This window comes from Vipera ursinii (genome assembly GCF_947247035.1).
Source record: "Vipera ursinii genome assembly, chromosome: 1".
NCBI lineage: Eukaryota > Metazoa > Chordata > Lepidosauria > Squamata > Viperidae > Vipera > Vipera ursinii.
Window position 1 is genome coordinate 11798435 of NC_139512.1, and position 13359 is coordinate 11811793.

The following is a 13359-nucleotide window of genomic DNA, read 5'->3' on the forward strand; positions in this document are numbered from 1 at the left end:
GTCCACTTCTATCATGCTAAGGAAATTAGAGGCAGGTAGTCCTCGACTTACGACAACAACCAAGCCCAAAATTTATGTGGCCAAGTGAGACATTTGTTAAGTGAATTTTGCTTAAGACCTTTCTTGTCACCGTTGTTCAATGGATCACTGCAGTTGTTAGGCAAATCTGGCCTCCCCATCGATTTTGCTTGTCAAAAAGGTTGCCAAAGATGACCTCGGGACATAGCAACGGTCATAAGTACGAGTCCTTTGCCAAGCATTCGAGTTTTGATCACATGATCGTGGGGATGCTACAAAGGTCGTAAGTGTGAAAAACGGTCCCTAAGTCCTTTTTTTCAGTGCTGTTGTAACTTTGAACAGTCACTAAATGAGGACTACCTGTGGTCAGTCTGGCTTGGAATTCTGGGACTTGTAGTTCCCACACATCAGAGGCCGCCTCCTGGGGGAGGATTTTAATTTTTAAATGTTTTAAATGGCAAGCCATCTTGGAAGGCCTGCCTGGACCACAAGGCCGGTGGTCCGAATCTTCAGCGGAGAAGTACAGAGACAGCAACGTGGCTCAAAATATATATATATATATTTTTAAAAAATACATAACTAAAATCAGTAGTTTTCAAAATATTCTCCCCCTTGTTGTTTGGAGCCCATCAGTCAAAATGTGGGGCTTGTTTGATCCTCCGATCTCAGGGGCTTTTATTTTCGGCTTTTGAAAACAATGATGGTCTATCTTTTGCCTCAGCATAAAGTCAGATCTAGCCTGAAATGGCGATTGGCCTTGTTGCGGCTTCCTACGTCAGCAAACTGGGCTGGTGTGACTTTTCAGGCCCAGTTTCGGGTGTTCTGCATGGCAGAAGCTGCTTTGACGTTTTCCAATTGTGGCTTGTGTGATCCTTTTGTGTTTTCAGGAGGCTTAAGCTGAAGCAGCGGAGTGATTTTTCCCCCCCCTGGGGTGGAATGAAAAATGAATACAAAGAAGGATGGGAAGATTTTATTTTTTTTTTTGTCTGTGCGAAAGCGCTGTAAAGCAGGGGTATCCAGCCTTGGCAACATTTAAGACCTGTGGACTTTAACTCCCAGAATTCCCCAGCCGGCAGTTAAAGTTAATAAGGTTGGACACCTCTATGTAAAGCAGGGGCCTTCAAACTTGGCCCTTTTATGACTTGTGGACTTCAACTCCCAGAATCCCTCAGCCAGCATGCATAGCTGAGGAATTCTGGGAGTTGAAGTTTACAAGGAGGACTAGTTAGTTATAAAGGATTCCTGGCCCTTTTATGACTTGTGGACTTCAACTCCCAGAATTCCTCAGCCAGCGTGCCTAGCTGAGGAATTCTGGGAGTCGAAGTCCACAAGCAGGGGTCTTCAAACTTGGCCCTTATGACTTGTGGACCTCAACTCCCAGAATTCCTCAGCCATCGTGCCTAGGTGAGGAATTCTGGGAGTTGAAGTCCGCAAGTCGTAAAAGGGCCAAGTTTGAAGACCCCTGATGTAAAGGATGTTGTGGAGTTTGCATTGTGGTTGCACAGTCAAATCTTGTTCTGGCATGCGAAGCTAAACAGAATTCATGGTGGATAGTGAGAATGTCAGAATCAAAGTTCACAGCAATCCAACTTAATTCACATATAAACGTAATGAATATTCAAAACGTATACTAGAATAATTTACCTGCTGCGGAGTCCTTTTTCATCATTTCCACCTTTGTGTTCTGTGGTAAACAGCAGGGAGGGTTGCAGACATGATGGCGTTATCACACAACTTGTCGTCCTAAACTTGCAGGGTTTCTCGAGTTTGGTCACTTTAAGAGAGGGGTGGACTTCAACTCCCAGCATCCCCCAGCCAGCATGGGTAGCTTCCAACGCACCAAGTCAGTGAGGGGGAGCTGGATTCACTTAATGACTGCTTGTTTCATTGAACAACTGCAGTGATTCACTTCCCCATGGCAAGAAAGGTTGCAAAGTTGGGTGCGACTCAACTTAATATCTGTGTTGCTTAGCAATGGAAATTCTGGTTCCCAACGGTGGTCATAAGTCAAGGACTCCCTTTTATGGGTAGAAGCTTCCACCAAAATTGATGGGTCCAGCAATAGGGTTCCCAGACTCTTGATTTTAAACCCAGGTTAAAGAAACACCACAGTTCTGTTCACATAATGGATTAGACTCATATTAAGGCTTCCTGCCCAGGTTACAATTCTTGTTAAGGCCAGCTTGTTCTCACAACAACCGAGTCCCAGTTCAGCTACGTTAAGTATGTTGTCCAAACCCAGCCATAGTTTTATAAAGTTTGCAACGTGTGTGTATGTATGTTTGTTTAATTCAGGGGTCTTCAAACTTGGCCCTTTTATGACTTGTAGATTTCAGAAACTCCCAGAATTCCTCACCCAGGCACGCTGGCTGAGGAATTCTGGGAGTTGAAGTCCACAAGTTATAAAAGGGCCAAGTGTGAAGACCCCTGGTTTAATCCCTTGGGAATCTGCTTTTCCTTGGGTTCTCCCTGGAGTTGGGAAAAGGGACAAGTTTCTAGTTCTCATTGAGACAGAGAGCTCAGAGTGACACTGTAATAACAGGGCTCCAGTAGAGATTCTCATGTCTTGCTTGTGGGGATTACATTTGTTTAGCAAAGGAGAACAAGAGGGAGAGGGAGACGGAGAGAGGAAGGAAGGAAGGAAGGAAGGAAGGAAGGAAGGAAGGAAGGAAGGAAAGAAGGAAGAAAGAAAGAAAGAAAGAAAGAGAAAGAAAGAAAGGAAAGAAAGAAAGAAAGAAAGAAAGAAAGAAAGAAAGAAAGAAAGAGAAATATTGACTTGATTCACACAGCATGCTAAACCTAGATTAAGAAAACACATCAGTTATGCCAAGATTATGTGCCACATCCAAACAACCAAATATCCGCTTCTGGCTTCAATAGGATGAGCTGCTGAGGGAACAGCAAACTTAAAGGCTGCTTTTAGCCAGCTTTACAATGCACATGTGGATGCAGTCACTCATTCGTGATTCATGCCGTTAATTTAAGGATGAATTATGCCTGGTTAGCCTAACAATGTGTCATTCTTCTCCTCCTCTCTGTCTCTGCCTTACAGACACACACACACACACACACACACACACACACACACACACAAACACACATCCCGCATCTCATCTCCTTTCATTCAGAAATAAAGCCATTTTCTGAGAAGAAAAGCTAGTTATAAAGGATTCCTGGTCTTTCTTTCAGACCTGCCTTTTTTATTGTCTGCATAAATAAACTTTTGACCTGCTCAGGAATGAAAGACTTTGTGGCAAATTTTTGTTGACTGTATTTTCAAAGAGAAGAGAAGCTTAGTAATAAACCCAGAAAGATAGGCAGCAGACATTCTCTCTGTGTGTGTGTGTTTGTGTGTCTGTGCATGCATGCGTGTGGATGTGCATGCGTTTAATATCTTGGGAATCTCGTCTATTTTTTCCTGGAATCCTTTCTTGAATTCAGGGGGAAACAAGTTTCTAGTCCTCGGTAAGGCAAAAAGCCAAGTCTGAAGTTGTCGCACTTCAAGCAGCTTTACCAGAGATGCTCGGCCTACGCTTCTAGTCCTTAGTGAGACAGAGAGCAAAGTGTGAAACTGTAGCAGACCAGGGGGATTCCACGGAGATTCTATGTTTCTAGTCCTTAGTGAAACAAACAGCAAAGGGTGAAATTGTAACAGTCCTGGGTGCAAAAAAAAGGGGGGGGAGGAATGAAGAAAAATAAAAAAGAAAGAAAAAATATATTTAAAAAGTGGCTTCAGACATTCTTCGCAGCAGTTAGAAATACACGATATAGTAACGCCCGTCTCTAAAGTTATATCACTCCTCTATCATTTTTCCTGCCCAGCCATCAAAAGCAGAGATCACGAAATCCTTTTTTTTTCTTTCCCTTTCTTTATTTCAATGTTAGCAGATCGTATTGGCTTCCGGTCACCAATAAAATAGATAGATGGTCCATTTTCCTAATTAAAAAAAAAACAAACACAACAACTCAATTTATCCGTTTCAGCAAAGTCTATCAGCTTCAGCAACCATTCTTCTCCGGAGTGGTTAGTGTCAACTTTTTTGCGTATAGCAATTTTGTCGCAGTAATCATATAGCGAAAGAAGCTTCCCCGTCTTTTGCTTCTCTAGGCGTGTATTTTTAAAACAACTCAAAGCTATTTTAATCGATGAACTTTTTGCTGGGCTGGGTAAAGGTTGTTTTTTTTCTAGTTTGCCCCTTTTTCTTAAGAAAGCAACGATGTGCCAGAAATATATTTTAGATGTGGCGCTTTGTTAAGCAACGTTCAGAAGTGCACTAGAACGACCCAAAATTAAAAGGTGACCTACTGGGGTCTTGGAGGAGAGGAGAGAAAAAGAAAAACAACATTTTCTCCCTTCTTCTTCTTCTTCTCCTCCTCCTTCTTCCCATTTCTCTCTATTTCTTCTTCCTTTCTTCCTTCCTCCCTCCCTCCCTCCTTTCTCCTTCTTCCCATTTCTCTTCCCTCTATTTCTCCTTCCTCCCTCTCTCCTTTCCTCCTCTCCTTCTTCCCATTTCTCTTCCCACTATTTTTCCTTCCTTCCTTCCTTCCTTCCTTCCTTCCTTCCTTCCTTCCTTCCTCTTTCCCTCTCTTCTTCCTCTTTCTCCTCTCTATTTCTCCTCCCTCCCTCCCTCATTCCTTTCTCCTTCTTCCCATTTCTCTTCCCTCTATTTCTCCTTCCTCCTTCTCTCCTTCCCTCCTCTCCTTCTTCCCATTTCTCTTCCCTCTATTTTTCCTTCCTTCCTTCCTTCCTTCCTTCCTTCCTTCCTTCCTTCCTTCCTTCCTTCCTTCCTTCCTCTTTCCCTCTCTTCTTCCTCTTTCTCCTCTCTATTTCTCCTCCCTCCCTCCCTCATTCCTTTCTCCTTCTTCCCATTTCTCTTCCCTCTATTTCTCCTTCCTCCTTCTCTCCTTCCCTCCTCTCCTTCTTCCCATTTCTCTTCCCTCTATTTTTCCTTCCTTCCTTCCTTCCTTCCTTCCTTCCTTCCTTCCTTCCTTCCTTCCTTCCTTCCTTCCTTCCTCTTTCCCTCTCTTCTTCCTCTTTCTCCTCTCTATTTCTCCTTCCTCCCTCCCTCATTCCTTTCTCCTTCTTCCCATTTCTCTTCCCTCTATTTCTCCTTCCTCCTTCTCTCCTTCCCTCCTCTCCTTCTTCCCATTTCTCTTCTCTCTATTTTTCTTCCTTTCTTCCTCTTCCCCCCTCCCTCCCTCTGTCTCTTCTTCCTATTTCTCTTCTCTCTATTTCTCACTCCTTTCTGCTTCTTCCCATTTCTCTTCCCTCTATTTTTCTTTCTTTCTTTCCTTGCTTCCTTCCTTGCTTCCTTCCTTCCTTCCTTCCTTCCTTCCTTCCTTCCTTCCTTCCTTCCTTCCTTCCTTCCTTCCTTCCTTCCTTCCTCTCTCCCTCCCTCAACCCAAAAACCTCCTTTGCATCCTTTCTTAAGAGATACCCCCCCTTCCCCTAGAGACTCCAGAATGCAGGACACCCGGCCCCCCCAGACGCTGGTTGAGGAATTCTGGGAGTTGAAGTCCACAAGTCATAAAAGGGCCAAGTTTGAAGACCCCTGCCCTACCCCATTGTCCCTGGCTCAGGTTCTTATAGTTGCCTGTGTAAAAGGGCAGCGAGGTCGTCTCCTGCCTCTGAGTGACAGCTGACAAAATTTCTAGGAACGACTTTTGAGGATCAGCAACTTCAATTTATTTATTTATTTATTTGACTTCTATCCTGCCTTTGTTCTTGTTTACAGGTAGTCCTCAACTTACAGCCATTTCATTTAGTGACCGTTTGAAGTTACGGAGGCGCTAAAAAAATGACCTATGATCTTTTTTTTCACATTTACGACCGTCTTGGCATCCACCACCACCCCACGGTCACATGATCAAAATTGAGCCACTTGGCAACTGACTTGTAGTTATGATGGCTGCAATGTCCGTGTGTGTGTCTGTGTGTGTTTGTCATGTGATCTCCATTTGTGACCTCCTGACAAGCAATGTATGAAGATGTGTGAAGCAAACTCAAGGCGTAAATGTGTAAATTAGCAATATTTCTTAAGCTTCTGGGCCTTTATTTTACTATTCTTCTCTCATTGGTTCTCGGTAGAGGATTATTTGCATATGCCCCACCCCTTCTTCATCCTGATTTCTTGAGCCTCACTGAAATCTGATGGCATTCGAGAATTGATTGATCAGCATTTTTTTACTTGGTGAACTATAGTGAGTTTGTTGTATGTTTGTGTTTAGGACTAGAATGACTTGTCTCCAGAAGTTGTGGGTGCTCCAACGCTGGAAGTTTTTAAGAAGAGACTGGACAGCCATTTGTCTGAAATGGTATAGGGTTTCCTGCCTGAGCAGGGGGTTGGACTAGAAGATCTCTGAGGTCCCCCATATCTCGGTTGTTCTGTTAAGAGTTTCATTTTCTAACAATTTGCACCAAATTGCTTCCTTTCTCCCCACCCGTGCGCAGAGCGGATCCTTAGTCCAGAGGCAAATATATTTCAATAATGCACTAAAGTTTATAGAGCTTTTTTCTTTACTGCCACTAATTTTTTTTCTGTTTACGAAGTTGCTTCTTAGCATTAAAGAACAGAGAATGTGTCTTTTTTAAAAAATCTCTCCGGAGTCTAAATTTTAATGAGATGCAACTTTTTAATAAAATCACACTAAAATATCCCAGCTGGTGACTGGGGTGGAAATGTGATTTGGTTAGCATTGCAAGAAATTTCAATATATATGTATATACTGTGTGTATGTATATGTATATCTATCTATCTATCTATCTATCTATCTATCTATCTATCTATCTATCTATCTATCTATATTCCTTGAGCAGTAAAAAAAACTTTAAATAATTTTAATTTTCTGGTCATAGAAAATTTAGAGAATTTGGTTGAAATAGCTAAGTTGACAAAGGCGAACAGATTTTTTTTTTCCCCTAAGGCGAACATTAAGAATACAGGTAGTTTTTCAATTTACGACAACGGCTGAGCTCAAAATTTCTGCTACTAAGTGAGATTTGATCTATTTAACAACCATTCTTACCACAGTTGTTAAGTGAATCACTGCCCTTGTCAAAAGGTCGGAAAAGGGATCACATGATCGCCGGGACACTGAAACCGTCATAAGTATGAGTCAGTTGCCCAGCGTCTGAATTTTTGATCATGTGAGCACGGAGTGTGTGTGTGTGTGTGCTGCAACGGTCGTAAGTGTGAAACATGATCATAAGTAGCTTTTTTAGTGCTGTTGTAACTTTGAACAGTCACTGTTGTAAATTAGGTAGTCTTTGACTTACAAGAGTCTGTTTAGTGATCATTTGATGTTACAGCAGCACTGTAACTTAAGCCAAAGTACTTATGAACCTTTTTCACGCTTATGACTGTCGCAGCATCCCCATCGTAGTCACGTGAGCAAAATTCAGACACTTGGCAACTGACTCATATTTATGACGGTTGCAGTGTCCCGGGGTCACAGGATCCCCTTTTGCAGCCTTCCGACAAGCAAAGGCAATTGGGGAAGCCAGGTAGACTTCAGAACCGTGTTACTGACTTAAGTACTGCAGTGATTCACTTAAAACAGGGGTTTTCAAACTCGGCCCTTTTATGTCTTATGGACTTCAACTCCCAGAATTCCTCAGCCAGCGTGTCTGGCTGAGGAATTCTGGGAGTTGAAGTCCATAAGACATAAAAGGGCCGAGTTTGAAGACCCCTGACTTAAAACAACTGTGGCAAGGAAGAAAGGTCACAAAATGGGGCCAAATTCACGTAACATCTGTCTCCCTTAGCCACAGAAATAAATGTTGTGTCTCAACTGTGGTCGTACGTCGAGGACTTACCTCTAGAGGAGGCCAACGCTGCTATCTATCCTAGCCAGAAAGAATTAAAAATTTCCATAGAAAGCTTAAGAGTCAAATAAAGAAAGCTTTTTTTCTTCTTCTTGCATTTCTCTGCTGCTCATTCTGACATAATCCTTTGTGGTTCAGCTTTATTTCTGACGCCCGCAGGCAGAGATTTAATCTACCACTCTCCATAAAATCATAGATTACATACGCAACTAAATCTGGACGGTAATTATACGTATGCGGGGAAAGCACCTTTAATTAGCATTTGCCCAGCCTGCTGTTGTCCAGATGTGTGTGTATAAATCCGAATCCCACATCAATGTCCTCCTTTGTTTTATCTACCAGGCCTGGTTTAAACCTTTGAGATGAAAGGGATGGGACTTGGAGTCCTTTTGAACGGCAGCCAAAAAAGAAACAGCTGCTTTTTGCGAACTATCAGGGCAACCCTTGGATCTGAAAACCTTCTACAGGTAGTCCTTGACTTATAAAAGTTCATTTAGTGACTGCTCAAAGTTACAACGGCAGTGGAAAAAGCGACTTATGACCATTTTTCGCTAAACAAAATTCATTGTGGATAGCAAGGATGTCAGAATCAAAGTTCACAGCAATCCAACTTAATTCACATATAAACGTATAATGAATATTCGAAACGTATACTAGAATAATTTACCTGCTGCAGAGTCCTTTTTCATCATTTCCACCTTTGTGTTGTGTGGTAAACAGCAGGGAGGGTTGCAGACATGATGGCGTTTTCACACAACTTGTCCTAAACTTGCAGGGTTTCTCGAGTTTGGTCACTTTAAGAGGGGTGGACTTCAACTCCCAGCATCCCCTAGCCAGCGTGGGTAGCTTCCAACGCGCCAAGTCAGTGAGGGGGAGCTGGATTCACTTAATGACTGCTTGTTTCATTGAACAACTGCAGTGATTCACTTCCCCATGGCAAGAAAGGTTGCAAAGTCGGGTGCGACTCAACTTAATATCTGTGTTGCTTAGCAATGGAAATTCTGGTTTCCAACAGTGGTCATAAGTCAAGGACTCCCTTTTACGGGTAGAAGCTTCCACCAAAATTGATGGGTCCAGCAATAGGGTTCCCATTTTTCGCCCTTTCGACCGTTGTAGCCTCCCCATACTCGCGTGAATTACATTCGGAGGCTTGACAACCGACTCACATTTATGACGGTTGCAGTGTCCCAGGATCACGTGATCTCCTTTTGAGGCCAGCCAAGTCCATGGGGGAAGCCAGATTCACTTAACAACCATGTTGCTCATTTAACAACTGCAGGGGTTCGCTTAGCAAATGTGGCAAGAAAAGTAATAAAATTCATTTGACAAATTTCTCACTGTGAACAGCATCAATGTTGGGCTCAATTTTGGTCATAAGTTGAGGACTACCTGCATTGAATTACAAGTAGTTCCCAACTTACAACTGTGTGTGCAGTCACACTGAAAACGGCACATGGGACCAGTTGGCACAATTAAGGACAGTTGCAATATCCTTCTGGTCATCTGGTCAAAATTCAGCTCATGGGAACTGACATGAACTTATGACAGTTGCGCTGTCCTGGGGTCCTGTGGTGGCCATTTGTGCTCTTCCCAGCCGGCCTCCAGCAAGCAAACTCAGTGAGGGAAGCTGGATTTGCTTAACGACTGCACAATTCATTTAACAACAGCAGTGATCCCTCTGACAACTGTGGCAAAAAAAAGGCTGGAAAAATCAACCGTCTTGCTTTTCAATAGAAATTCTGCTCCTAATTGTGGCCATAAGCTGAGGACTACCTATACATCACCCAGAGTCGCCTTATACAGGAAGATGGGCAGCGTAAAAATGTAATAAATCCAGTCAATCAATTTTAAAATGTTATATGCCTGGGTTGTCATCTTCCAAGTGGCCACAAGGGGCAGCAGAGAGACGCAAACCACCACCCCTCCTCTTTGCTGCCCTCTGGCAGCCCAGGAGATTTTGACACTTGATTTAACAGTTCTAAATTGGTACGGCATGTTTTTACAGGACAAAACAAATCCAGAGGAAGAATTATTGGCTGATCGATAAGTCCTATCTAATGCAGGTGACCCAGCCTTTTTCCTGACCCATCCAATCCGGATACCCATTTGTTTGGGAGAGTGGGAGGGCTTGCCACGAAGGGTTAAATAAAATGCAGGGGATGCAATTCCAAGAATGTCTTCTTAAAATAAATTGGAGGAGGAAATTTAATCTAGTTAGGGGCCCCTTGGTGTTTGCATGGAGAGGGTGATGAATTTCTCTGAAGCAAGGGGGCTTTCCGGGAGTTTTTTTCCAAAAGAAAACCTCCATCCGGTCTGCAGGAATTCATTCATTCATTCATTCATTCATTCATTCATTCATTCATTATTTCTCTAGCTGCCCAACGTGGACCCATGGACTCTGGGTGACTTGCAATTCTAAAATTCTAAAACAATTTAAAAGAAACAGGTAGATACAGTTCATTTAATGACCGTTCAAAGTTGCAACGGCACTGAAAAAGAGTGACACATGACCATTTTTCACACTTACAACTGTTGCAGCATCCCTATGGCCACCTGATCAAAATTTGGCCACTTAGCAACGGCCTTATGTTTATGACGGTTGCCGTGTCCCGGGGTAACGCAATCCTCTTTTGCGACCGTCTGACAAGCAAAGTCAGATTTGCTTAACAACCGTGTTGCCAACGTAACAACTGCAGCGGTTCACTTAACCACGCTGGCAGGAGGGGTCGTAAAATGGGGCTGAAACTCACTTAACGACTGTCTCGCTTAGCGGCAGATACGTTGGGCTCAGTTGTGGCCATAAGTCGAGGACCACGTGTATTCGCGTTTGCCTTGTGGGATGTGTCTGATTTGGGCTTGGCGGCAAGATGCCCGCTTTTAAGGGAGAGGGGTGGGTTTCCGGACCCCCACAGGTTTTGTTGTTGCTGTTGTTGTTTTTGTTGCCTTGACAGTTGCTTGCGTGTTGTGTAATGAAATGGGTAGGTATCAATTCCATAGGCGATCAGTGCCTCAGGCTAGGAGTTGTATATCTGCTTTGATTTATTTCGCTCTGAATGTGTGCCAAATCTGGAATTGGGAAGGAGACTTTGTGAGGCCGCAGGGAATCATGGGAGGCAAAAAGTCAACATGTCCTTCCAAAATTAGGGGAGGATGGAGGGTATTGGAAGAGAGGCAATTTGAAATGTTCGTGTATTTATTTATTTGTATCCTGCCTTTATTATGTTTACAAATTATAACTCAAGGTGGCGAACATAGCTAATACTCCTTCCTCCTCCTCTTTCCCCCCAAATAACAACCCTGTGAGGTAGGTTGTGAGGAATTGACCCAGAATGACTCTGTTGGCTTTCCTGCCTAAGGCGGGACTAGAATTCACTGTCTCCTGGTGATTGGCCCAAAGTCACTCAGCTGTTTTCCCCCCTCTAAGGTGGGACTAGAATTCACTGTCCTGGTGATTGGCCCAAAGTCACCCAGCTGTTTTCCCCCCCTAAGGTGGGACTAGAATTCACTGTCTCCTGGTGATTGGCCCAAAGTCACCCAGCTGTTTTTCCCCCCCTAAGGTGGGACTAGAATTCACTGTCTCCCGGTGATTGGCCCAAAGTCACCCAGCTGTTTTTCCCCCCTAAGGTGGGACTAGAATTCACTGTCCTGGTGATTGGCCCAAAGTCACCCAGCTGTTTTCCCCCCCCTAAGGTGGGACTAGAATTCACTGTCTCCTGGTGATTGGCCCAAAGTTACCCAGCTGTGTTTTCCCCCCTAAGGTGGGACTAGAATTCACTGTCTCCTGGTGATTGGCCCAAAGTCACCCAGCTGTTTTCCCCCCCTAAGGTGGGACTAGAATTCACTGTCTCCTGGTGATTGGCCCAAAGTCACCCAGCTGTTTTCCCCCCCTAAGGTGGGACTAGAATTCACTGTCTCCTGGTGATTGGCCCAAAGTCACCCAGCTGTTTTTCCCCCCCTAAGGTGGGACTAGAATTCACTGTCCTGGTGATTGGCCCAAAGTCACCCAGCTGTGTTTTCCCCCCTAAGGTGGGACTAGAATTCACTGTCTCCCGGTGATTGGCCCAAAGTCACCCAGCTGTTTTTCCCCCCTAAGGTGGGACTAGAATTCACTGTCCTGGTGATTGGCCCAAAGTCACCCAGCTGTTTCCCCCCCCCTAAGGTGGGACTAGAATTCACTGTCTCCTGGTGATTGGCCCAAAGTCACCCAGCTGTTTTTTCCCCCCTAAGGTGGGACTAGAATTCACTGTCCTGGTGATTGGCCCAAAGTCACCCAGCTGTGTTTTCCCCCCTAAGGTGGGACTAGAATTCACTGTCTCCCGGTGATTGGCCCAAAGTCACCCAGCTGTTTTTCCCCCCTAAGGTGGGACTAGAATTCACTGTCCTGGTGATTGGCCCAAAGTCACCCAGCTGTTTCCCCCCCCCTAAGGTGGGACTAGAATTCACTGTCTCCTGGTGATTGGCCCAAAGTTACCCAGCTGTGTTTTCCCCCCTAAGGTGGGACTAGAATTCACTGTCTCCCGGTGATTGGCCCAAAGTCACCCAGCTGTTTTTCCCCCCTAAGGTGGGACTAGAATTCACTGTCCTGGTGATTGGCCCAAAGTCACCCAGCTGTTTCCCCCCCCCTAAGGTGGGACTAGAATTCACTGTCTCCTGGTGATTGGCCCAAAGTTACCCAGCTGTGTTTTCCCCCCTAAGGTGGGACTAGAATTCACTGTCTCCTGGTGATTGGCCCAAAGTCACCCAGCTGTTTCCCCCCCCCCTAAGATGGGACTAGAATTCACTGTCTCCTGGTGATTGGCCCAAAGTCACCCAGCTGGCTTTCCTTGAACTATGGGTTATCGCAGTTCTCTCAGCTGGGCCATTTTCCCATTGTTACCAGGCTTGGCAACGTCATCAGGGCAAGGAGGAGTACAGTTTGCCTGTGGCTTATATAGAGGTAGTCCTCATCTTACAACCACAATTGAGATTGAAATTTCAGTCGTGGGTCGGTGTGTGTGTGGTCCTAAGCCTAAGCCCAGTCATTGTATGGCCATCCCAGATTTTATGGCCATTTTTACCATAGTCGTAAAGTGAATGACTGTATTGTTAACTAAGCCCTGTGGTCGTTAAGTGAATCCAGCTTCCCTAATGGACTTTTTTCGCCAGAAAGTTTGCAACTTGCAGTTGTGTGACTGCAGGACACTGCAACTTGATGCTCATAAAAGCGAGCCAGTTGCCAAGTAATCATGTGATCACAGTGCAAGATCATGGAATGGAACGGAATAGAATAGAATAGAATATAGAATGGAAGGAATAGAATGGAATGAGAATGGAATGAGAATAGAATAGAATAGAATAGAATAGAATAGAATAGAATAGAATAGAATAGAATAGAATAGAATAGAGTTAGAAGGGACCTTGGAGGTCTTCTAGTCCAGCCCTCTGCTCGAGCAGGAGAACCTATGCCATGTCAGACAGATGACTGTCTAGTCTCGTAACTTTGAATCATTGTTAAATGCTTCATTGGGGTGGGTTTA

The 13359-nt window shown here is 44.3% G+C and overlaps 1 protein-coding gene across 1 annotated transcript in view; it reads left to right on the plus strand.

The window, feature by feature from the left end:
* The first annotated feature begins 7727 nt into the window (after positions 1-7727).
* Positions 7728-13359, plus strand: part of PTPRS (protein tyrosine phosphatase receptor type S) — a 256467-nt gene continuing 250835 nt past the window's right edge. The window contains 1 exon segment of the mRNA XM_083365216.1: positions 7728-7739. The gene's annotated coding sequence lies outside the window, so the exon portion shown is untranslated.